Source organism: Microcebus murinus, chromosome 22, assembly GCF_040939455.1.
Source record: "Microcebus murinus isolate Inina chromosome 22, M.murinus_Inina_mat1.0, whole genome shotgun sequence".
NCBI classification, from domain to species: domain Eukaryota; kingdom Metazoa; phylum Chordata; class Mammalia; order Primates; family Cheirogaleidae; genus Microcebus; species Microcebus murinus.
The window spans coordinates 6,088,539-6,111,398 of record NC_134125.1 but is presented as its reverse complement, the minus strand read 5'-3'; the positions used below and the strand labels follow the sequence as shown (position 1 = coordinate 6,111,398).

The 22,860-nt window shown below is 42.3% G+C and overlaps 1 protein-coding gene and 1 long non-coding RNA gene across 5 annotated transcripts in view; both read left to right on the top strand.

Annotated features, from left to right (window-relative positions):
• MLXIP (MLX interacting protein) overlaps positions 1 to 22,860 on the top strand; it is a 70,515-nt gene that overhangs the window by 9,433 nt on the left and 38,222 nt on the right. The window lies entirely within an intron of this gene.
• Positions 938 to 15,861, top strand: LOC142863459 (uncharacterized). Its single transcript, XR_012914238.1, has 2 exons — positions 938 to 9,515; positions 14,808 to 15,861. It is a non-coding gene; the product is annotated as an uncharacterized LOC142863459 (long non-coding RNA).

Genomic DNA, 22,860 nt, shown 5'->3' with positions numbered 1-22,860 from the left:
GCGTTTCCTGAATCCTCCATTCTTGATGTATTGAGGGTTTGACTGCAAAAAATTTAGAAGCAGGCAGTGGAGAAGGGGGTGCTTTTGGTAGCTGCAGAAGGTAGCCCAAAATCTGGAGAAATAATTCCAGAAATAGGGTTCCATGTCTTTAGCCTTTAAGTCTCAGACGTGAGCCTGAAGGATCTTGGTTGGGCAGCAGTGAGGAGGAAGAGCTAAGGCTCCTGAAAGAAGATGAGCACAGAATCAGGCTGTTGGGAGAAGCAAAAGATTGGGGGGAATTTTTGTTGCATTGCAGAGGAGACACGGTAGAGATGTTGGTAGTGCAGCTTCACTGGTGAGGAATATTCTGAGTAGGAGAACCAGCTTTGAAAGTTGCTCACTCTGCCTTCCTCCCAGGCTTGTGGGCATGGGGACGGAGAGTGGCTGCTGTTGTTCTGCCACCATGAGACCAACTCGGTCACCAAGACAAAAAATAGCTTCTTATGTAGGAAGTAGGAAAATTAACCTGATTTTTGGATATTCACCCAGTATTCTAGCTTTTTAAAGAATCTCTTCATATACTCATGTGGTAACTGGCCGTCTTGGAAATGGGCTGCCTTATCTTAAGATTGGCAGTTGGATCCTGCCTAGATAGCCCGAAACTAAGCTTTTTAGAGAAAGTTAATTTATAAATCTTGTTTGTTTGTTTTGTTTATATATTTAAGAGTAAGTCTCACTCTGTTGCACTGGCTAGAGTACAGTGGCATAGTCATAGCTCATTGCAACCTCCAACTCCTGGGCTCTAGCGATCTTCCTGCCTCAGCCTCTAGAATAGCTGGGACTACAGGTGCACACCACCACGCCTGGCTAATCTAAAAAATTTTTTATACACATGTATTCACCAGCAAATTGGTTTCACTGATTAACACCTATGTGGACATACAGGAATAACATTTATTGGGTGTCGGGCAGGTGGGAGGGGGGAGGAGGGGATGGGTATATACATACATAATGAGCGCAATGCATGCCATCTGGGGGATGGACATGCTTGAAGCTCTGACCCCAGGGAGGAGGGGGGCAAGGACAATATACATAACCTTAACATTTGTACCCCCATAATAGGCTGAAATCAAAAAAACAAAAGAGGCTGTCTAAAAAACAATGTTTTTTTGGAGAGATGGAATCTCACTATATTGCCCAGGCTAGTCTCGAACTCCTGGCCTCAAGTGATCCTCTTGCCTGGCCTCCCCAAGTGCTAGGATTACAGGCATGAGCCACAGTGCTCGCTTGGGTCCTTTTATTTATTAAAATAAAACAGTTTCAATGAATTCTTTTTTTTTTTAGACAGAGTCTCGCTTTGTTGCCCAGGCTAGAGTGAGTGCTGTGGCGTCTGCCTAGCTCACAGCAAGGCTCCTAGGCTCAAGCAATCTTCCTGCCTCAGCTTCCCGAGTAGCTGGACTACAGGCATGCACCACCATGCCCGGCTAATTTTTTCTATATATGTTAGTTGGCCAATTAATTTCTATTTATAGTAGAGACGGGGTCTTGCTCTTGCTCAGGCTGGTTTCGAACTCCTGACCTCAAGCAATCCGCCTGCCTCGGCCTCCCAGAGTGCTAGAATTACAGGCTCACCCGGCCCTCAATGAATTCTTAAAATAGTATATACAGTTATATCAACTTGCGGTTTTAAACAGCTGTAGTCTAGTTTAGTAGCAGCGTTTTTTAAATTGCCTACTTTGTTCTTTAAATTATCAAGCAGATCTTCCTCTGCCTTGGAGTAGGACTCTTTCATCCATTTGTAGTGCAACAGGTTTTTTATTTTATTTTTTGAAACTTTATTGAGTTGTAATCACATACCATACAATGCACTCATTGTAAGTGTACAGCTCAGTGATTTTCTTTAGTTGTATAGTCATCATCCCAACCCAGTGTTGTGACATTACTCCCCTCAGTAAGATCCCTTTGTGTCCTTTTGTATTTAACCACAGTTCCCCCCTCGGCCCCAGATGACCACTGATCTGCTTTCTGTCTCTATAGATTTGCCTTTTCTGGACATCTCCTATACATGGGATCATACAATATTTGGCCTTTTGTGTCTGGCTTCTTTGATTTGGCATTATGTTTTCAAAGGTCATCCTTGTTGTAGTACATGTCAGGTATTTTGTTCATATTTATTGCTGAATGGTATTCCATTTTTTGGATATACCACATTTTGTTTTTCTGTTCCATATCCATTGACAGACATTTTTTTTTTTTTGAGACAGAGTCTCACTCTGTTGCCCGGGCTATAGTGCCGTGGTGTCAGCCTAGCTCACAGCAACCTCAAACTCCTGGGCTCAAGCAATCTTCCTGCCTCAGCCTCCTGAGTAGCTGGGACTACAGGCACGCACCACCATGCCCGGCTAATTTTTTCTGTATATGTTTTTAGTTGGCCAATTAATTTCTTTCTAGTTTTAATAGAGACAGAGTCTCACTCTTGCTCAGGCTAATTTCAAACTTCTGACTTTGAGCGGTCGTCCCGCCTTGGCCTCTCAGAGTGCTATGGGCCCAGCTGACAGACATGTTTTTGAGGGGACTCTTAGTACCTTCATTATTTGGGTATTGACTTTCCATTTCCTGTAACAAGGTTCTCTTACAGCATCAGGAACTTCCTCATGGGTGAGCATAAGGAAACAGCCGGGAGGTGTATGGAAAGGTGATTGGATTGGAAGCCACAGGACAGTGGTGTGACTGGTTGGTAGCATACCACTAAGTCATAGTATCCATGAGGAAATAAAAAAGCAAAGCGAGAGTGAGAGGGTTAGACTGGAATCATGGTTACCAACCTTATTTTTCTTTCATGAACTTTATTTATTGAGAGATACTGCCTTAGAAACAATGGACATTCAGTAATAAATAAAAATAAACAAATTACTGGTGTATGCAACAACATGAATGAATCTCAGAAACATTATGTTGAAGGAAATAAAGCTTACCCAAAAATTACATTTGTATAAAGTTCTAGAATAGACTAAACTAATCTGTGGTTTAAAAAAAGCCTAAGCTAACCTACAGGGAAAAACAAAGCAAGATCAATACTTGCCTCTGAGGGGAATTGGAGAGAGGATTCATGGGGAGGAGGCATGGGTGATGCTGATGTTTTATATCTTGGTAGGGGATGAGTATACATTTGTCAGGAATTTGTCAGGACTCACTGGATGGCATACTTCAGATTTGTGCATTTCATTGTATGTAATTCTTACCCAAAATAAAAAGAACCATCGATAAATATTAAATTCTGGTTAATGATAAGCATGCTGAGGTGTTTGGGGTGAAGTGTTCTGGTTTCTGCATCTTTGAAATGCTTTAGATTAGCTTTCAAACTTTTTGCTTTCAAATTGCTTTTTGCTTTCAATTGCTCTCAAACTTTTAGAACCCCTTTACTCTCTTAAATATTGAGATTGCCAAAGAGCTTTTGTTTACATGGATTATGTCTATTGATGTTTACCATATTAGAAATCAAAACTTACCCTCAGCAGTGTTAACATGAATAAAGGAAAAAAAAAAGAAATAATATAAAGAAAATAAATTAAATAAAAAATAAAAATAAATTAAAAAATAAAAATAATATAAAAAATTAAATAAATAGAAATAAAAACTGAGAAAAATTAAAAATATTTTTGAAGCATTATAAAAATAATAAATCCATCACATGTTAACATTAAATAGCTTATTTTTATAGAAAATGGCTGTTTTCCAAAGAGAATTGAGAAGAATTACATTGTTTTATACATTTGCAAATCTCTTTAATGTTTGGCTGATGTTTGCTTAGAAGGTAGCTGGGTGTTCAGATCTGCTTTTGCATTCTTCCTTTGTGATATCACACACTCTTCAAAGAATGAAAATGAAAAAGGCAGGTAACCTCTCAGTATTATTTTCAAAATAGTTTTGATATCATGGACACCCAAAAGGGTCTCAGGAACCCTTTGACAACCATACTTTGAGAACCACTGCTTTAAAAAAAAAAAAAAAAGATGGATTAAGTGGATGGAGAGACGGATTAGTAATCAAGTAAATATATCAAAATGGTAACTGTAGAATCCAGGTGGTGGGTTCATGAGTGTTCCCTGTGTAATTCTTTCACCTTTCCTGTGTGTTTCAAAATTCTTATAATAAAAATGTTAGAAAAAATGAGAAAAAATTGCATTTATTTAAAGAATGACCACATTGGCTTTATCATGGGTGAGCAAATACTTTTAAAAATATTGAAAATAACTTTGGAATGAGGTACTGTTACATGCTACAACATGGATGAACCTTGAAAACATCATGCCAGGGCTGGTCCGAAGGTAGTGAGTTATCTCACTTGATTGTTCACAGTCAGTTACAGATTGAACTCATTGTTCTACTACTTTCCCCCTCCTCACTACCGCACTTGACTAGTCTAAAAAAAACAAAACAAAACAAAACAAAACATCATGCCAGGTGAAAGAACCCAGACACAAAGACACATATTGTGATCCATTTGTATGAAATGTCCGCAGTAGGCAAGCTCAGAGAAATAGAAAGTAGAGTATAGAGTAGTGGTTGCCGGGAGGTGGGGAATTGAATAGTCACTGCTAATAGGTATGGTTTTTTGGAGGGGGTGATGAAATTGTTCTAAAATTAGAGAATGGTGATGGTTACACAACTCTGTGAATATACTAAAAATCGCTGAACACAAAGGCTGGATTTTATGGTATGTCAATAAGCTGTTGTTTTTTTAATATTGAAAACAGTTCAGATTTTCAACATTATCTTCAGGAAGTCTGACTTGGGAAGTACGGTTCCAGATGGTTTAAAGATCCTAAATGTGTCAGTGCCTGGAAATCCTATGATTCTGCATGTCCGCTGTGTCCAGTGAGTAGAGGGGTGTTTGGGAAAGTGACCTTCCCTGAGCATTTCCCCTAGATCAGAAATGACTCGGGAATTGGTTTCGCCATCTTGCACCAGAGCTTGCCAAATTACCCTCTGTAAAGTTATCCTGTTAAGACCTTTTTTTCTCTTGACATTGTTTATCTGGGTCAGGGGTCACAAACTTAAATGCTCACAGGGGCCTGGAAATAAAATAGTTCCTCTGTAAGGCCAAGAGGACCTTTTCTATCTTTCATTTACCTCCTTTTGATAAAATCATGGTTACAAAGAAATATTTCTTTATTATGAAGACTGTGTAAGCATAAACTGCAGTGGACCTGGCTTCAGTGACAGAAAGGCAGTAGGGAGTGGTGGGAACTGTGGTGACCTGCAGAGTGTTTACCTGGGAGGCGGCCGTCACTCAACCCCGGCTGATTCTTGCTTGCCGTTTGGGAATATGAACCCAGTGTTGTGAGATCTGGTGTATTTGGAAAATTGGAAGAAATTTGGATCTTTATGTGAACTCTGCTTTTAAATTTTGGTTCAGTTGGGTTATAATTTAAAGTCTGAGTTCAGGTATTAGGTATTCTGAGGAAATGAATTTAATCTAGGTTGAATCTTGTTTAGAAGAGAGTCTTGGCTTAAGAGATGAAGGTGGTGTGCTGTTTGCCACAGGTCAGCTCTGGCACAAGGACAATTTTTTTAGGCAGTTGTCACTGCCATGTTGGCCTTCTTGCCTCTGTTCTGTTTAAAGTCACAGACCATAACACTCAGAATACCAAGTTGAAGACTGTCTGCCTGGTAAACCCCAGAGGTATGCATGTTCCTAGGACAGTAGTCCCCAGTCTTTTTGGTACCGGGGGCTGGTTTCATGGAAGACAGGTTTTCTGTGGACAGTGGGGATGTGAGCAGGCCTCTGTGGCCCGGTCCCTAAGAGGCCATGGACCAGTACCGGTCTGTGGCCCGAGGGTTGGGGACTGCAGTACTAGGAGACAGTTACTCTGAGTTATGAGGAGCTAGGGCAATGATTTTAAATACTCTTCTCCTGCAAATAGAGGGTTTAGTCTCCATTTTGTGAAATTCTTGGATTATATGAAAGGTTAATCTTAACCTTACATTTCATTTCAAACTGTTACCCCTCATCTTTACCATACTTGACTAGGGTGGGGCTATTTTCTTAGTGTGGTTCTGTGATAGAAGAAAGGGAGGATAGTTTGATTTAACTCCAGGCAGTTGATTTGGTTATAGTTGAAACAAAATTATAACTCTTGGTTAGACTGAGAAGGCCTCTCCGTTTTGGTTCTTGTTTAAAGTTTCTAACCTGCACATTTTACATTATGTTACGTATATCTGGGTTTGCTGTGTGTGTGTGTGTGTGTGTGTGTGTGTGTGTGTGTGTGTGTGTGTGTGTGTTGGCTACGGCTAAGAAAGCAGTGAGTTTGCGCATTAGAACCATCTCCCCACTACACACATTCTCACAGGCAAAAGTACTACTTGTGCACCGTGCACGTGTTCCTTAGCTCTTTCTTTCTTTTTGATCTGAGTTATAAAAGTGTTGGCAAATAGCTTTATGGTTCTTAAATGCTATAACATCTGCTTCTAAGCAAGATTAAAATAGAATTTGTGTTTGTCAGAGATGCAGTGCTTCCTCTGCTGAGATATATGTTCACTGAAAAGTTGGGGGATTCTTTTCTAAGCTTAGGACCTTACTTTTTGGAATTTGGCTGTACTTTCCAGGCCTCCTTCCAGATTGCACTTATCACTATTTCTCTATCTTTGTATTTTTTTTACATTTTAAAATTAAAATTAACATTTTCCTTTTAGGCTGCATTTTAATATCATAGAAAAATTAGAAAATATAGATAAAAATAAAAAATAAAAATTCCACCACCAGTGATAACTTGTCAATTCCCTAGTGTTTATCCTTCTAGACCTTGTTTTTTGTTTTTTTAAATTTATTCTATTTTTATTTTTTTTTGAGACAGGATCTCACTGTTACCCCAGGTACAATGCAGTGGAGTCATCATAGCTCACTGCAGCCTCAAACTCGTGGGATCAAGTGATCTTCCTGCCTCAGCCTCCCAAGTTACTGGGGCTACAGGTGTGTGCCATGACACCTGGCTAATTTTTCTACTTTTTGGTAGAGATGGGGTCTTGCTCTTGCTCAGGCTGGTCTTGAACTCTGAGCTCAAATGATCCTCTCACATCAGCCTCCCAGAGTGCTAGGATTATAGGTGTGAGCCACTTCCCTTGGCCCCTTGTTTTTTATTTTTTTTAATTTATTTATTTTGAGACAGAGTCTCACTTTGTTGCCCAGGCTAGAGTGAGTGCCGTGGTGTCAGCCTAGCTCACAGCAACCTCAAACTCCTGGGCTCAAGCGATCCTCCTGCCTCAGCTTCCCGAATAGCTGGGACTACAGGCATGCACCACCATGCCCGGCTAATTTTTTTTTATATATTTTTAGTTGGTCAATTAATTTCTTTCTATTTTTAGTAGAGATGGGGTCTCACTCAGGCTGGTTCAAACTCCTGACCTCGAGCAATCTGCCTGCCTCGGCCTCCCAGAGTGCTAGGATTATAGGCGTGAACCACTACGCCCAGCCAATTTTTTTTTTTTTTTTTGCATAGTGAAAAATATATATATTTCCATTTAATAGGTTGACATACCATTCTAAGCCCCAAAATATTCATCTATGATTCCCCCCCCCCCCCAGCGACAGAGTCTTGCTATGTCACCCAGGCTGTAGTGCAGTGGTGCAATCATGGCTCACTCATTGTAGCCTCGAACTCCTCCTGGAGTTGAGGATCACTCGTCAAGTGGTCCACCCCCATCAGCCTCCCAAGTAGCTGGGACTATAGGCATGCCACCTCCAAGCCTGGCTTATGCAATGTTTTTAGTGGATAGTATTTTATTTTGTGGATGTACTATTATTTACCTAATTCTTCCTTCTTGATCATGGAGAATGTTTCCATGGTATTTTTTGTAACCCCCTCTGGTGTTTCTGGGCCCTGTTCCATTCATCTCTGTTGTCATACCCCAGATTTGGCTACTTTCTCTGAGAATGTCTCTCTGCCTTTTCCTCCTTCCTGACAGGATCCTTTACCCTGAGAACTTATCAGGACTCAATAATAAAAGGCAGCAATTCCTATTGCCACATTAGGTACCTTAGGTCCCACCCTTTTTCTTTTTTTTTGAGTCAAGTATCTCACTCTGTTGCCTGGGCTAGAGTGCTGTGGCTTCAGCCTAGCTCACAGCAACCTCAAACTCCTGGGCTGAAGCAATCCTACTGCCTCAGCCTCCTGAGTAGCTGGGATAGGCGTGCACCACCACACCCGGCCTATCCCACCCTTAACTGGTCATAATGGAAGGTCAGCAGTGTGGTCATAGGACTGAGGCTCAAGCTTGCATGTCCTGGGACGCGCTGCTGGCTGTCAGACCTCTGGGGCCGTGATGGCAGTGACCACTGTCCCTTGGCTGTTGCTCCAGGGGCAGGGAGAGCTAGACTTTGTGGAAGGTTGTGATTCCAGGTGTGAGCCTTCCCAGCTGGCGAGATCTCGCATGTGCTGGCGGAAGGCACGCGTGCATGTTCTGTGTTGGGAGCCGGGGAATAACTTGATACGGGGAAGGAAGCACTGACTCAGCGTTTGGGGAAACAGAGTCCTTCTTGTCAGATGAACCGGAGATACTCCTCCCTGGCTCTGGCGGCCTTGCCGTCAGTTTGCTCGCTTGTGGGGCTTCTGTGGGTCCATCTGCCCTGCCACCTGCACTGTTGGCAGAAGACTTGGTGGAGGGGCTGTTGATTGAAGGCACAAGGACTTTGGTTATATTTGGAAATTGAAAATTGGTCAGGTCTGACTGTGTGGAGGCTGGGTGCCACCGGCTGTGTTCTTGCTGGGAGCTTCTGTGAGGGCCCCATTTCCCTGCTCCCTGCTCCCTGAGGCCGGCCTCTTACCTGCTGTACCATCTCTGTTCCCCTTTAGTCTTGGAATCCATGGTTGTTTCCCCATGGGAAACCTTGGCAGAAGCCTTTGTTCATAGGGAAGCCTGCCCTCACAAAAGCAAAGAACTCATTTATCAGCGCAGCTCTGGCTTGTCCTTGCTCGGTCCCTGAGAGCCAGCAGGCAGGTAGAGCTCAACCTGTGCTGTGCCCGGCCTCCTCTAGATCCTTCTCAGAGCAGCCTACTGGAGACCCGTGGATACAGGAGGTGGCATGGCCTGTGTGGAGCCAGCTGCTTTTTGTCTGATAAGTTTGTTTGATTATCTTTGTTTGTGTGCTTGTTGCTGGCTCCTTGGAGCTCTGGGTGTGTTTGTACAGTGTTGGCGATGATTGCCCTGATTGGCAAAATAGGGATGAAGTGAGCAGGGCAGGGTGTGGTGTGAGAAATACTGTAATCTGCTTCTCCCCAGCCCCCAGTTCTTCCCTGCAGACAGTTTCCTTCTGTTTCCTGTCCTAGAGGGCCCCCGGGTAGCAGCTTTTAGGCTCTTCTAAAGATGAGGAGCAGCCACCCCTGCTGGGTAGCTCAAGTTGAGGTCTGGGGTATGCCATCCTCCCAGACGACTGTAGAAAGGCTGGTGTTTCAGCCCTTTGTTCTTTGTTGGCTGCGGTCACTGGAAATATATCAGTAAGTGAGGCTTGAATGTGTCTTGGGAGCTCGGGCTGTCCGGTAGGAGATCCAGGGCTGCAAAACAGCCAGCTCCAGTGATGTGTGATCGCTGAAGGGCAGCTGGCCTGCCTTCTGTCGGGTCACATGGCTTGGCCAATTTTGGTTTATGTGTGATTTTTTTCCCTCCTTTTTAACGTGCCTCAAAGTCACGGGGACTTGAGGCTAGAAATTAGGAGAGGAGGGCAGGTTTTTCAGCCGGCTCTTGTTGGGCTCTTGCTTGACAAAGCCATCATTGTTTTGAATACAGTGCCAGTTGGTTTGGTTTGAGTCACTCTGGGGTTCTGAAACTGGCTTCTCTTCTACCACCTCTGCTGCTGTTGCTGGGGGCCAGCTGGGAGGAGGACCGCCAGCTCCAGAGGGCGGCAGTGACTCCCTTGGCCCTCCCTGCTCAGCAGCAGCATCTCAGGGCAGTTAGTGAACCATCTCCTGGCCTGGTGGGCATCCCATGGTTGATCCCGGTGCTCCAGCTGGGTCACCGCCATCACCTCTTGATAATGCCCCAGGGGTACTGAGCTTCCAGGAGTTACACTGCTTGCCGGTGGCCTTACTGTTCCAGACATGAGACCACCTGCTCTGGCCCAGTTCCCCACCTGCTGTCACTGCTGCCCCGGCTGACCACCCCCTGACCTTTTTGGCCTGGTGTCTGTCCCTGTCATGTGTGTGATGCTTCAAGCTACAGAGTTTTTAGCAAGAGAGAAAAAATCTGGCTGAACTCCCTCAAACTAGGAGCAGAGCCTCGTTGTTTTGATTTTCGGATGCTGACTTAGGCATCAGTTTGGTTTCACATTTGTGCGGTCATATTTGTCATACCCAGATGTCTTTGTGGAAATCCTAGCCCTGTAGGGGTTGAAGACATTAGGAACTCCCTTGGGGGTGGAGATAGCTCACAGAAGAAGGTGTTTGTAGGAAGAAGATTGAGATTCCATTTGCTCTCCAGGCCAGGAACTTAGTTTTTCTGCATTTGGATTAATAGCTCTCCAAACACAATGTGGTTGCAGACTGACCATTGAAGAGCTTAGACAGAGAAAATGCAGAGTGTGAAAAAATTTTTTTTTAAGTTCCTTGTCTTAGACAGCCAAGTTACGGTGTTTTTTCTCAAAAATGGAGCTGCAAAAGCAGGAGTTTATACCTGAAGGACAAAGCTAGGTGGTAGGATGGTGATATGAAATGACCTTATCTGCAGGGTTAGTCTTACTCAGAGACAGATTTGGGAACCACCTCCATGGTATTATTTGGGGAGCACAGAATAATCTTTGAATGGATCTAAAATGGCTTCTTTAAATTGAAAGGTCAGCCCTTTGAGTTTTGTGGCATTAAAGTTGTGTTGTTATTAAAATATGTTTGTAAAAATACCTCATTGATCTGCCCCACTCTTGAGGAATATTCTTTGATATAAGCAGGTTTTCTTTTTTGTCTTTCTTTTTATTTTTTTTGGAGATGAAGTCTTGCTCTGTTGCCCTGGCTGGAGTGCAGTGGTGTCATCATAGCTCACAGCAACCTCAAACGCCTGGGCTCAAGCAATCCTCTTGCCTCAGCCTCCTGAGTAGCTGGGACTACAGGCATGTGCTTCCATGCCTGGATAATTTTTCTGTTCTTTGTAGAGATAGGGTCCCACTCTTACTCAGGCTGGTCTTGATTTCCTGATCTCAAGGAATCCTCCCGCCTTGGCCTCCCAGAGTGCTGGGATTATAGGTATGAGCCACTGCACCTGGCCTATAAGCAGGTTTTCTACTTTTTTTTTCTTTGCTTTTTTTATTTATGCTGGACAGGATTGGGTTCCCAAAAAAAGCAGGTTTTCTAGATCACTGTTGTTTATTTTGTTAGTCATCTCTTATAAAATTAACCATTTTTAATAGGAAGTAGAAATCTCTCAAATGCATAATAATCTTTGCTGCTTTCTTGAATACATGAAACATAATATAACTTTTGATTATTGAGAAAGCTATTTCTGAATATTATTTATTATATTATTATAGTAACTTTGTAGCATCTTCCACCGTGCAGGTATATTTGCTTCTCTACTCAGGAATCCCAGACTCTCTCATGAGTTGTGTTTTCAGATCTTTAACGATCATCTCCTCCAGGCTGTTGGCTGCCACTTGCTCTGCAGTGAGTTTCCCTGTCTATCCAGTGTCTCCCGTTTTCTACTGCTTTGCATAACTTGTTAAATTGGGTGTAAAAAAAGAGTAATGAACTTAGGATTAGAGACTGTCTTCAGAGTTAAGTGCATGGACCTTTGTTGTGTATCTTGAATTATTGTTACTTTTGGATAACTAAGTTCCAGATAATTGTGAGATAATGCTGTACATACAAACTTCTTTTACAGAATAATCTGAAGCCATTATCCAGTTATATCACTGAAAGTTGTTTCCAGATTAATTTGTATGTGATAGAAATTATCTGCATATCATGTGGAAGGGTGAAGATACTAAACTTTATTTATTTATTATTTATTTTGAAACAGCCTCCTGGTCTCCTGTCACCTGGGCTAAAGTACAGTGGCGTCAGCCTAGCTCACAGCAACCTCAAACTCCTGGACTCTAGTAATCTTCCTGCCTCAGCCTCCTGAGTAGCTAGGACTACAGGTGTGTGCCACCATGCCTGGCTAAACTCTTTTAAAAATTACAGTATTGGCCAGGTGCTGTGGCTCATGCCTGTAATCCCAGCACTTTGAGAGGCCAAGGCAGGAGGATTGCTTGAGGCCAGGAGTTTGAGACCAGTCTGGGCAACATAGGAAGAACTCTGTCTCTACAAAAAAAGAATACAGGTGTGGTGGTGTATATCTGTACCAGCTACTTGGGAGGCCAAAGTGGGAGGATCACTTGACCCTCGGAATTTAAGGTTACAGCGAGCTAAGATGATGCCACTGCACTGTAGCCTAGGCAAGGAGTGAGGCCCTCTCTCCTTTAAAAAAAAAAAAAATTACAGTATGATTCTCATTTCTGAAATGTGGAAAATTAAAAAAAAAGAATCAAGTCCAATCAATAGGACAAGCTGCATCCCCTGGCTAATTGAATTTTTCTTTCTGCTAAATATATGGATGTTCGCTTTCCCCCCTTTTCCAAGTAGAAATTGTTTTGTGGAGATTCTCTCCCTACCTTTGCCTCATTATATAGAGACACATACTTACTGTCAAATGGGGAATTCAGATATTTTGGAATGATGGGAAGGAAAGTGCAGAATCCTCTGGAACACTACTCTCAGAATTATACCCTGTTGTTTTGTCACTGTGCCCTTTTTGCATTTTTCTGTGCATCGTAGATAAAAGTAGGCCTACATCATCATTTTCAGTTGTCTTTTGAAGAGCAAAAGTTTTTAATTTTGATAAATTCCAGTGTGTCCATGTTTTATTTTTTTTTCTTTTCATGCTTTTTGTGTCTTATTAAATACATTTTTGCCAAATTCAAGGTCTCTAGGATTTTCTCCTATGTTCTTTTCAAGAAGTTCTGTAGTTTTAGCTCTTACATTTAGGACTGCAGTCCATTTTGAGTTAATTTTTGTAATGGTGTGAGATGAGGGTTGAGATTCAGTTGAATAGTCCTTTGATAAATATCCTTGTTTATAGCTTTTCTCATTACGCTTTTTAAGGAAGTAATTTATTTCCTTAAGAGGCATTCTTAAAAGTGAAACTGTAAGATCTAAGGGTATCCACAATGAAATCTTTGATATATACTGCCAGAGTGGTTTTCAAAAGTTAAACTGATTAGAAGAGACACCCCCTAGAGTGGGAGAAAATGTTGGCAAATCATATATCTAGTAAAAGTTGTATATTAGAATATATAAAGAACTCTACAACTGAAAAATAAAGGAACTACCCATTGTTTAAAAAATGGTGAAAGGACTTGAATAGACATTTCTCCAAAGAAAATATACAAATAACCAATAGACACATGGAAAGCCAGGTGTGGTGGGTCTTGCCTATAATCCTAGCACTTTGGGAGCCGAAGGCAGGAGGATGGCTTGAGGCCAGGAGTTGAAGACCAGCCTGGGCAGCATAGTGAGACCCTGTCTCTACAAAAGTTTTTTTAAAAATAATAAGGAAAAAAAAACCCACATGGAAAGATATTCAATACCATTAATCATTAGGGAAAAGGGAAATTAAAACCATAATGATTTACTGCTTTGCACCCATTATCATGTGATATGCGTTGATGAGCCTGTGGAGAGATCGGAAGCCTCGCACACTGCTGGTAGGAGTGTAAAATGGTGCAGCCGCTGTGGAAAACAGTCTGGCAGTTTCTCAAAAGTTCAACATAGGGTTACCATGTGACCCAGCAATTCTATTCCAAGATATCTACCCAAGAGAAGTGAAAACATGTCTGTACAAAAACTTGTACATGAATGTTCATTCATAACTGCCAATAGTCACAATCTAAATGTCCCATCAACTAATGAGTGGATTAAACAAAACGTGGTCTAGCCACGGCAGTGGAAGTGCTGACACAGGCTGCAAAACGGACGAATCTTGAAAACATCATTCTGAGTGCTAGAAGCCAGGTACAGATCACATGTTACATGATTCCAATTATGTGAAACATCCAGAATGTCCCTATATCTAGAGACAAAATGTGGATTAGTAGTTCTTACGGTTGGAGGGTGGTGATGATAACTAAGGAATGTGGCATTCTTTTTGAGGTAGTAAAAATGTTCTAAAATTGACTATGGTGACAGTTGCACAACTCTGTGAGTATACTAAAAACCACTGAAATGTACACTTTAAATGAGTGAATGGTATGGTAGATGAATTAGGCTGGGCAAGGTGGCTGACGCCTGTAATCCTAGCACTTTGAGAGGCTAAGCCGGAAGGATCACTTGAGGCCACAAGTTCAAGACCAGCCTGAGCAACATAGTGAGATGTCCATCTCTACAATAAATAAATAAATAAAATTAAAGAAGATATGGGTGGTATGGTATATGAATTGTACTCTAATAAATCTATTACAAAAAATAGTACCAATTAATAGTCTTGGTAGCATTATATAAGAGTGCCCATTTCTACACATTTCTTCCTAACCCTGGGTGTCATGACTATAATTTTAAAACTTAAATCAGCTCTATTAAGATATAATATAGGACCAGGCGCTGTGGCTCACGCCTGTAATCCTAGCACTTTGGGAGGCCCAGGCCCTGGTGGATTGCTCGAGGTCAGGAGTTTGAAACCAGCCTGAGCAAGAGCAAGACCCCGTCTCTACTATAAATAGAAAGAAATTAATTGGGCAACTGATATATATATAAAAAATTAGCCAAGCATGGTGGCGCATGCCTGTAGTCCCAGCTACTTGGGAGGCTGAGGCAGGAGGATCGCTTGAGCCCCAGAGTTTGAGGTTGCTGTGAGCTAGGCTCACACCACAGCACTCACTCTAGCCTGGGCAACAAAGTGAGACTCTGTCTCAAAAAAAAAAAAAAAAAGATATATATAAACCATAATATTCATCCTATTAAGTGTATTAAGTATTAGGTTTTTTTTTTTTTTTTTTTTTTTTTTGAGATAGAGTCTTACTCTGTCACCCCAGGTAGAGTACGGTGACATCATGATAGCTCACTGCAGTCTTGAATTCCTGGGCTCAAGTGATCCTCTTGCCTCAGCCTCCAGAGTTGCTGGACAACAAACTTGTGCCACCATGCCCGGCTAATTTTTCTGTTTTTTGTAACAGACGGGGTCTCCCTCTTGTTCAGGCTGGTCAACAATTCCTGAGCTCAAGCCTCCTGCCTTGGCCTAGAGTGCTAAGATTATAGGCCTGAACCCTGGCGCCACCACCAGGAACTTGGCTTCCGTTGCTGACATCATCCCTCCCGCCTGGGGAGAGCAGCAGCAAGGCTGAGACTTTGACCCTGTGGGCCCCACACAATCAGTGGTATTATCTTAACTCCTTTGTCTTCAAAGGAAGGACCCCTTTATGGTGGTGATAGTGGAGGGAGGGAAGAGAAAGGGCCAGAATCCAAAACTGCCAATATCTTGAAAAAGGTCTCCTTATTGCTTCTGCCGGAAACCCTTTTCTCTACCTTCCTTTCCCTGGTTAAACTTTGGCCAGTCCTTGGAGACTTGTCTCAGGGACATCCTAGTTAAGGAAAATGCTGTGGCGCGCACATCCATGCATGCCTTTGCTCATTCAAAGGAAGACATTTCTATCTTCTGCATTAGTTCCTGAGGTCCTGTGAGTAGGGGCCAGGGACTGGTTCTGTCACCCCATCCTCCGTGCAGAGCCTGCCATGTTGCCTGCTCTTGGTACGTGTCGCTGACATGTTTCACGCCCTGGCCTACAGATGATTTCTTCCATGTGGTATGGATGCATTTGAGTCCTAGTGGTGAAGGCAAGATGGAATTACAGGCCTTTTTTTTTTTTTTTTAAATCAAAACACTTATCTATACCTTGTAAATAGTTGAGGAATGAAAACTCTTTGTCCTGGCTGGGAGCAGTGGAGCATGCCTATGATTCTAGCACTCTGGGAGGCCGAGGCAGGAGGATTGCTCAAGGTCAGGAGTTCGAAACCAGCCTGAGCAAGAGCAGGCCCCTGTCTCTGCTAAAAATAGAAAGAAACTATAGCTGGACAACTAAAAATACATATAGAAAAAATTAGCCAGGCCTGGTGGAACATGCCTGTAGTCCCTGCTACTCGAGAGGCTGAGGCAGAAGGATTGCTTGAGCCCAGGAGTTTGAGGTTACTGTGAGCTAGGCTGATGCCATGGCATTCTTGCCCGGGCAACAGAGTGAGACTTTTTTTTTTTTTTTTTTTTTTTTAAGGCAGAGTCTTGCTTTGTTGCCCAGGCTAGAGTGAGTGCCGTGGCGTCAGCCTAGCTCACAGCAACCTCAAACTCCTGGGGTCAAGCAATCCTCCTGCCTCAGCCTCCTGAGTAGCTAGGGTAGGCGTGCACCACCATGCCTGGCTAATTTTTTATATATATATCAGTTGGCCAATTAATTTCTTTCTATTTATAGTAGAGATGGGGTCTCGCTCTTGCTCAGGCTGGTTTCGAACTCCTGACCTCAAGCAATCCGCCCTCCTTGGCCTCCCAGAGTGCTAGGATTACAGGTGTGAGCCACCGCGCCCAGCCCAGAGTGAGACTCTGTCTCAAAAAAAAAACCAAACAAACCTTTGTCCTTTCCCTTTGTAACTATTGCAGCTGCCCTAGAGCTGGCTTTCAGCATTCTAGGGGAACTTCTTTATTGCTGTAGATTCACAGAGCTGCAAGAGGCGTAGCAGCCATCCGCACGGCCAGGGACAGAAATCCACTCAGGCCTGTGCTGGCTCCTGGAGCGCTGGCAAGTGCTTAGCACATCACCAGCGTCCTCCTTGTGTTTTCTCTCCTTCTCCTGCCCTCTCCCAGACCTACCACTCTCCGGCCTGACTAAGTGGTGCTTGATGAGGGACACTGCCCTGAAGTGTGCCTAAGAGCCAGCGTTGCAGGCGGCAGTCAGTCCCTTGGCAGCATTTTCTTGCTGAAGGAGCTGGAGCTGCAGGTGATGGGATGGCTGTGAAACCCGACTGCAGTTCCTGGGGAGGAGCTGTGTAGATACTCTGCCGTAGTGGAGTGTGAACTGGTGCTAAGAAAAAAGGAAAGACAACTCTATGTGTGCCAAGATACTGGCGAGATTCCTTTGCGTTTTCATTGACACATCTAATCTCTCGGGTGGTTCTTCTCTAGGACCTTTGCTTATCATCCCTGGCCAGAGTCACAGGGAGGCCTTGCTGCAGTGGCCTAGGGGTCTTTAAATTGTACCATCCCGCAGCACAGTGAGTCAGTGTGAGCATCATGGCCAGCGTCAGCCCAGTGCACGAATTCATTTTACTGATAACCTCCTGTGTTCCAGACAGTTGTTTGTTTGTTTGTTTGTTTGTTTGTTTGTTTTGTTTGTTTGTTTTTAAAGAGGATGGTATACCCAGGCTGGACTGTGAATACCTGAGTTCATTTAATTCTTACTGCAGCTCTGTGAAATAGGTTTCTTTTTGCCCAAAGAAGTTCTGAAAAGCCAAGTATCAGCCCAAGTCCGAAGAGCTGGCAGATGACAGGGTGATTCTGAAAGCGTCTTTCTGAGGTGGCTCTGATTGGAAGACATCTGTGTTTCCCCCTGTGGAGGGAGGCCTGGTAGGAGAATCTGCTGGTGGATAAGATGAATTTTTATGACCTCAGGACAGGCACAGTGGGCAGGATCAGATTTCCTTAGTAAAATCTGGTGTTTCGACTTCAGACGAATCAGGTATTATCATTTTTCCTTATGCCAAGAGAGAAAGTGGAGCAGGCCTTTACAAATAACACAAAGACTGAAACTTTACAGTTAAAAAGTTGACATAAGGCCGGGCGCTGTGGCTCACGCCTGTAATCCTAGCTCTTGGGAGGCCGAGGCGGGCGGATTGCTCAAGGTCAGGAGTTCGAAACCAGCCTGAGCAAGAGCGAGACCCTGTCTCTACTATAAATAGAAAGAAATTAATTGGCCAACTGATATATATATATATAAAATTAGCCGGGCATGGTGGCGCATGCCTGTAGTCCCAGCTACCCGGGAGGCTGAGGCAGAAGGATCACTCGAGCCCAGGAGTTTGAGGTTGCTGTGAGCTAGGCTGACGCCACGGCACTCACTCTAGCCTGGGCAACAAAGCGAGACTCTGTCTCAAAAAAAAAAAAAAAAAAAAAAAAAAAAAAAAAAAGTTGGCATAAATGGTTGGTTTCAAGTTTTGTTCATAAGTAACTCTCTACTCACTTCCTCCCCCCAAAATACACACTAGTCCCCAAAGATCTACAGATATAAGAAAGCACGGGCCAGGCACACTGGCTCATGCCTGTGATCCCAGCACTTTGGGAGGCCAAGGGAGGAGGATCACTTGAGGCTAGTTCTAGGCTGTGGTGAGCTGTGATCATACCACTGTGCTGCAGCCTGGGTACCCTGTCCTCTTTGAAGGGGGGGAAAAAGGTACAAAAGCTCCTTCCCATTTGGTTCAGAGCCTTTTGTTACAGCACAGGCCCCAGCCAGGCCCATGTGCCGTTGGTTTCTGGTTGCGTTTGTGAATGTGGAGGAACAAATCAGCACATCAGGAGCTTCAGTGCTGGGAAAATAAATGACCATGGCTTTCTGTACTGACTTCTTTTTTCTACTCCCTAGTTTGTTTTCTTAAGTTATCTGTGCCTTAGGCATTCTCATTTTATTTTTGTCTGTTTTCCCAGGAGGCCTTGAAGCAGGGATAGATGGAAAAGAGAGACTGTAGTTACTGCAACCTTGATTCTTACAGCACTGTGGTAGCTAAAGGTGTGCTCCCCCTTGAATGGAGGTATAAAAAAATGTACTTTTCTTTTTATGCATTTGCATTAGCAGTGAGGATGAGAAATACCTCTGCATCAGGATCAATAGTATATAAAGGTCTCAGGTTAAAATAGGGAAATGATAATAAACTGAAACTTCACTTTATTGTCCACCACCGTTTGTAAGTTTGATTTTACAAATAATGAATTGTTGCTTTTGACAGAAAGGTCAGTGAAAATGAATATATCACAAAGAAAGAAATGTAGGTATTGGAATACTGACAAAGATGCAATCCATTCGTATGTCTCAGAAGACAGAGACAGAAGGGCTGTTTCCCCTCGCCTGGGTCAGCTGCCCAGGTCCACAGCGTTTATGAAATAGAGGTCGATTGGCCCGAGGCTATGTAGCTTGCCTTCCATTTAGTGGGTTATTCTCCAGCTCTCCTGTCCACCCCAAACTCTTCTGCTACTTGGAAGGTTAACAAATGGATTGAAAAACTCATTGGGGGAGGACAAAAAGAGGGAGAGATTTAGGATGACAGCCAGTTCTCAGCGGATAGGAGGGAAATCATCTTCAGCAGGCAAAAGGAAAACAGATTTTACTTTGGAATTTCTGTTACATGACAAGGGCAGTGCAGAGTTGTCTGCTTGTTTGCGTGCTGTTTTGAATCCCCCTCCTAGAGATAAGCCGCAGTGTGTGGCTGTGCAGAGGTGTTGCAGATCTATCTGTTCTTTCTGAGATTGTACCCTGCTTTGGGGACCTCTAGGACCAGCATCTCCCTTTCTGGGGAGGGGTCCAATTCCAGACCCGTAGGGCTGAAGCGGAGTTTGGGACAAGCTCATTGAATTTTTCTCATCTGAAAAATAGAAAAGCCCATTTAAGGCTTACTGATAGTCTTGGCTACCTGGCCAGTGTTACCTTATCTGTCCTCTGGATGCGTCAGACAGCAGCTTCAGGTTTCTCTGACTTTTAAGTAGGTTATGTAGCTGGCAGTGCCTCAAAATGACTAATAAGGGTGATAATAACAAATTTGATTTTTGTCAGTCTTCGTAGGAGCTGAGAAACACTTGCAAGTATGATCTGTTTCTGTTGTATCTCTGGTGGCCAGTTTTAGGTCTGTCTTAACCCCAGGTTTGTGCTCTGGCCAGGAAACCGTTCCTTGACTGACTTCTCTTTAAGCCAGATGTCTGCAATTAGGTGGAGGTTTTCATTCTTTACATAAAAATCTTACCCTGGTGAATATTTGAACCTACTAATTATCTTTTCACACAGGTAGATAAAGGTACTAGAGAAAACCTGTATTCTTTGGGGGTAGTTATTTCAAGTACTGAATATAATAGAACCTTTCTCTTGTATCTGTGGCTGAGCCACTTGGTCAGGGTGAGGAGGAGGGTGGCGGTGTCCCTGTCAGGGAGGTGGGTCTGTGTTGCCTGCAGTGAAAGGTGGATGGTGCTTGTGTTGGGTGGTGTAATTGTGTGATTTGGTTTTGTTTTGCTGGTTTTTCTTTCTAAATTTTCTTCTTATATAATTTTAAAATGCAGAAATGTAAAAGATATACCTGAGGTAAATTATAGAAAACCGGACAACTTCAAATTTCTAAGTATGTGAAGTAGCTTGAATAAATAGAGAAACATTCCCTAATTTGGGGTGGAGGTGGCCCAATTGGAATGATAAGTGCTGCCCACATTAATTAATTAATTAATTAATTAAAGTACAATCGTAGTCAAAATACTAGAATAGTTTTCTTTTGAGATTTGACAACATGACTGTAAAGTTCACATGGAAGAATAAATAGACTAGAATTCTAAAATTTGTTTTAAAAAATGATGGAGACTAACCGTACCTAGATAGTAAAGCATATCACAAAGTGATAATTATTAAATTATTGTGATACTAGCACAGGATTGGACACGAGTTAGTGACATAAGGCCCCAGGACAGACCTTAGTGTATGTTATAATTTAATATATGTTAATGGAAGTGTCATAAATGAGTGGGGTGTAAGATGAGACAGATAACTAGTTGGAATTTATTTTGGTGAGCTATGTGAAAAACTAAATTGCTTTTTCCTCCAAATGAATCAGTTATATAAAAAGTGAAATCATTAAAAACATATACACAAAACATTATAATAAACAGCATTCAGAAGTAATCCCAAGACATATATATATATGGGAAGGTGGTGTATGATGAAGGTGGAACTTTAAACAGGGAAAGGTGGATTATTTAATATGATCCTAAAGCAGGATCCCTGCACCATCCCTATGGCATCATTACACCAAAATAAATTCCAGATGGAGGGAAGAGTTAAATGTAAAAAATGAAGCTGTGAAAGTACTAGAAAGAAACATAGGTAAGTGTTTTCACAGTCTTGGGGTGGGAAAAACTTTTTTAAATAGGATACAAAAAAACATAAAGGACTTTTACATTTTGACTACATTATGGAAAATTTCTACTAAAAATAGCAATACAAACCCACCATATATTAAAACATTAAGTAGAGCCAAAATCAAACCAAGCACACCATAAATAGTCAAGACCAAGATTGCCAGTCAGGACTGGGCAAAGCAGCTTGTAAACAAGCAAAAGTTATGCAGACATTTAACATAAACCCACTGGCTAATAAACATAAAAGATACTGCTAAGTGGGAATCAAAATATCAGTAACCTAAATTTTTGCTTTTCAGATTAGTAAACGTTAATAATAATTAGTGTGAGTAATAGTGTGAGAAAATAGGCACTATTCACTATTTGTGGGAGTATAAATTAGTATACATTTTGAAAGATTCTTTGGCTATCACAAAATTGTCAATATACATACCCTCTGATTCAACTTTTCCATATCTAGGAATTATTCTTACAGAAACAGTCATGCATTTGCACAAAGATGTTAAGTACCAGGATGTTCATCACAGCATCTTTTGTGATAGTGAAAAATCGAAACATGTATCTACTGATATAAACATACCTCTATGAGGAAATGGTGAAGTATATTATGATAATATGTACAGTGGAATATTCTGTAGCCAGTAAAATACTATAAAACTATATTTATTGGCATAAGATGTCTGTGACATATATGTCAAAAATCGGTTTTAAAATAAAATATGCCAGGCATATTTTTATGTGAGTCACGTGGCATGTGCCTGTAGTCCCAACTACTTGGAGGCTGAGGCAGGAGGATCCCTTGAGTCCAGGCATTGGAGGCTGCAGTGAGCTGTGATCCAGCCTGGGCAACAGAACAAGACCTCATCCCTAAAAAACAAACAAAAAAACCCAAATCAAAAATGTGATCCCACATGTTTAAACATTACGTTTATTCATATATTTGTATCTTCATCTGTATGCATATATAATTAGATAAATGCGTCGTGGGAGGACTTTGGGGCCATCTACAGAGTTAGAACTGTCCATATCCCTTGTAACACTGATTACATATTAGGAGGTTCCTATACCCATCCTCAGACTCAGTAATTCACCGGAGGGATTAACAGAACTCACTGAAAACGGTTATGTTCATGGTTATAAGATATTGCAGGGAAAGGATTCAAATTAAAATCAGCCAAGAGCAGAGTTTTTACTGGAGCTCCATCTAGTCTGCCTTTAGTCTCCAGCCACTCCCACAGGTCTGGCTAAGACCTTTAGTTATCAGTTCCTTTGGAGTTGGAACTGACCCCTCCCTTTGCAGGTTATCCTTAGTGTTAGGCTGTGCTGTGGCAAAAACCCCCAGGCAAACACAGACACGCCCATCAGGCGGGACATTCCAGGAGCTAGAATTCACCTCCTGGTTGCCAAGGGTAGAGGCCTGACCTCTCCTTGGGTAAGGTTACATCTTTACTATACAGTATTATCCCCCAAATTTAGCAATAGTTATTTCTAGGTGGTGGAATTACCAGTGACTTTGCCTTTGTTCTTTGTACTGTTCCTTTTGTTTTGAATTTTCAGTCAAGGTAGGTATGTAATTTTTAAACAAGTCAGTAAGACTAAAAAAGCTAAAAAGGAGATAAAATGAAAACTAAATCTCTGAATGGGGCAAGTGAGCAGGCAGGGAAGGGATATAAGAGATAAAGACTAGTCGAGTTGACTACAAAAACACATAAGGTATAATCA